Raw genomic sequence first — 4065 nt, 5'->3', positions numbered from 1 at the left:
TGGCTGAAAACTCCCCCCAAAAGGGAAATAGATATCCAGGTACAGAAAGCATAGAAAGTCCCAACAAGATTAACCCAAAGAGACCTACACAAAACATATCATAATTAAAATGGCAAAAGTTAAAGAGAGAATTCTAAAGGCAGCAAGGAAAAAACAAAAAGTCATATACAAGGGAACCCCCATAAGGCTAACAGCTGATTTTTCTGCAGAAAATTCACAAGCAAGGAGAGACTGTCATGATATATTTAAAGTGCTAGAAGGGAAAAACCTACAACCTGGAATAATTTACTCAATAAGATTATCATTTAGAATTGAAAGAGAGTTAAAGCACTTCTCAGACAAGCAAAAATTGAAAGAGTTCATCAATACTAAGCCAAACCTAAAAATAAATGTTAAAGGGTCTTTTCTAAGTGGAAAAGAAAAGGCCACAACAAGAAGAATTTATAGGAAAGGAAAAATCCCACTTGTAAAGGCAAATATATAGTAAAGACTGTGGATCAACCATTTAAATAATCTACTACAAAGATTAAAAGACAAAAATGGTAAAATCAACTATAACAATAATAAACAGTTAAGGGATAGACATGAAGATGTAAAACATAAGATCAAAAACACAAAATGTGAGAGAGGGGAGAAAAAATGTAGATCTTTTAGAATGTGATTGAACTTAAATGACTACCAGTTTAAAACAAGTAGATATAGTTATAGGTCAACATATATGAACCCCATGGTAACTGCAAATCAAAAACCCACAACAGACACACAAAAACTAAAGAGAAAGGAACACAAGCATGTCACTAAAGAAAATAATCAAACCACAAGGGAAGAAACTAAAAGAAGACGAAAAGAACAGAGAAGAACTACAAAAACAACCAGAAAACAAGTAACAAAATGGCAAGAAGTACATACCTATCAATAATCACTCTAAATGTCAATGAATGAAATGCTCCAATCAAAAGATATAGGGTAGCTGATTGGATAAAAAACAAGACCCATTGATATCATGTTTACAAAGGATTCACTTCAGAACTAAAGATACACACAGAATGAAGGAGATAGAAAAAGAAATTTCATGCAAATGGAAACATTGAGAAAGCTGATGTAGCAATACTCATATTAGAAAAAATAGACTTTAAAACAAAGTCTACCACAAAAGATAAAGAAGGGCATTAGAGAATGATAAAGAGATTAATACAAGAAGAGAATATTACACTCACTAATATATATGCACCCTAACAGGAGCACTTAATTATATAAAGCAAATACTAACAGACATGGAGGGAGAAATGGACAATAACACAATATTAGTAGGGGGCTTTAACACCCCACTTACATCAATGGACAGGTCATCCAGACAGAAAATCAATGAGGCAATAATGGTCTTAAAGACATAATAGACCAGTTGGACTTAATGAATATCTACATGACATTCCATCCAAATCAGCAGAATACACATCCTTTTTAAGTGCACATGGAATGTTCTCCAGGATAGATCACATTCTAGGCCACAAAACAGGTCAACAAACTTAAGAGTTTAGAAATTATATCAAGCAATTCTTCCAACCACAAGGTATGAATCTAAAAATCAATTATAGGGGGACTTCCGGGAAGATGGCGGAAGAGTAAGACGCGGAGATCACCTTCCTCCCCACAGATACACCAGAAATACATCTACACGTGGAACAACTCCTACAGAGCACCTACTGAACGCTGGCAGAAGACCTCAGACCTCCCAAAAGGCAAGGAACCCCCCACGTACCAGGTTAGGGCAAAAGAAAAAAATAAACAGAGACAAAAGGATAGGGACGGGTCCTGCACCAGCGGGAGAGAGCTGTGAAGGAGGAAAAGTGTCCACACACTAGGAAGCCCCTTCGCAGGCGGAGACTTCGGGTGGCGGAGTGGGAGCTTGGGAGCCGCGGAGGAGAGCACAGCAACAGGGATGCGGAGGGCAAAGCGGAGAGATTCCAGTGCAGAGGATCGGGGCCGACCGGCACTCACCAGCCGAGAGGCTTGTCTGCTCGCCCGCCGGGGTGGACGGGGCTGGGAGCTGAGGCTCCGGCTTCTGTCGGAGTGCCGGGAGAGGACTGAGGTTGGCGGCGTGAACACAGCCTGCAGGGCGTTAGTGCACCGCGGCTAGTCGAGAGGGAGTCCGGGGAAAAGTCTGGACCTGCCGAAGAGGCAAGAGACTTTTTCTTCCCTCTTTGTTTCCTGGTGCACGAGGAGAGGGGATTAAGAACGCTGCTTACGAGAGCTCCAGAGACGGGCGCGAGCCGCGGATAAAAGTGCAGAGCCCAGAGACAGACATGAGACGCTAAGGCCGCTGCTGCCACGACCAAGAAGCCTGTGTGCGAACACAGGTCACTATCCACACCCCCTCCGGGGAGCCTGTGCAGCCCGCCACTGCCAGGGTCCCGAGATCCAGGGACAACTCCCTGGGGAGAACGCACGGCGCGCCTCAAGCTAGCAACGTCATGCCAGCCTCTGCCACCGCAGGCCCACCCCACACTCCGTGACCCTCCCTACCCCCCCGGCCTGAGTGAGCCAGAGCCTCCGAATCAGCGGCTCCTTTAACCCCGTCCTGTCTGAGCAAAGAACAGACGCCCTCCAGCGACCTACACGCACAGGCGGGACCAAATCCAAAGTTGAGCCCCTGGGAGCTGTGAGAACAAAGAGAAAGGGAAATCTCTCCCAGCAGCCTCAGAAGCAGCGGATTAAAGCTCCACAATCAACTTGATGTACCCTGCATCTGTGGAATACATGAATAGACAACGAATCATCCCAAATTAAGGAGCCCTGTGGATGAAAGGCTCTTGGTGCTGCAGCCAGGAGTTAGTGCTGTGCCTCTGAGGTGGGAGAGCCAACTTCAGGACACTGGTCCACAAGAGGCCTCCCAGCTGCACATAATAACAAACGGCGAAAATCTCCCAGAGATCTCCATCTCAACGCCAGCACCCAGCTTCACTCAAGGACCAGCAAGCTACAGTGCTGGACATCCTATGCCAAACAACTAGCAAGACAGGAACACAACCCCACCCATTAGCAGAGAGGCTGCCCAAAAGCATAATAAGTCTACAGACACCCCAAAACACACCACCAGATGTGGACCTGCCCACCAGAAAGACAAGATCCAGCCTCATCCACCAGAACACAGGCACTAGTACCCTCCACCAGGAAGCCTACACAACCCACTGAACCAACCTTAGCCACTGGGGACAGAAACAAAAAACAACAGGAACTACGAACCTTCAGCCTGCAAAAAGGAGACCCCAAACACAGTAAGATAAGCAAAATGAAAAGACAGAAAAACACACAGCAGATGAAGGAGCAAGATAAAAACCCACCAGACCTAACAAATGAAGAGGAAATACGCAGTCTACCTGAAAAAGAATTCAGAATAATGATAGTAAAGATGATCCAAAATCTTGGAAATAGAATAGACAAAATGCAAGAATCAGTTAACAAGGATCTAGAAGAACTAAAGATGAAACAAACAATGATGAACAACACAATAAATGAAATGAAAAATACTCTAGATGGGATCAATAGCAGAATAACTGAGGCAGAAGAACGGATAAGTGACCTGGAAGATAAAATAGTGGAAATAACTACTGCAGAGCAGAATAAAGAAAAAAGAATGAAAAGAACTGAGGACAGTCTCAGAGACCTCTGGGACAACATTAAACACACCAACATTCGAATTATAGGGGTTCCAGAAGAAGAAGAGAAAAAGAAAGGGACTGAGAAAATATTTGAAGAGATTATAGTTGAAAACTTCCCTAATATGGGAAAGGAAATAGTTAATCAAGTCCAGGAAGCACAGAGAGTCCCATACAGGATAAATCCAAGGAGAAATACGCCAAGACACATATTAATCAAACTGTCAAAAATTAAATACAAAGAAAACATATTAAAAGCAGCAAGGGAAAAACAACAAATAACACACAAGGGAATCCCCATAAGGTTAACAGCTGATCTTTCAGCAGAAACTCTGCAAGCCAGAAGGGAGTGGCAGGACATATTTAAAGTGTTGAAGGAGAAAAACCTGCAACCAAGATTACTCTACCC

Source organism: Aethalodelphis obliquidens, unplaced genomic scaffold, assembly GCF_003676395.1.
Source record: "Aethalodelphis obliquidens isolate GAN/ISIS:26980383/991018 unplaced genomic scaffold, ASM367639v1 scaffold1, whole genome shotgun sequence".
Taxonomy (NCBI): domain Eukaryota; kingdom Metazoa; phylum Chordata; class Mammalia; order Artiodactyla; family Delphinidae; genus Aethalodelphis; species Aethalodelphis obliquidens.
Note: the sequence above shows the minus strand (reverse complement) of the source record.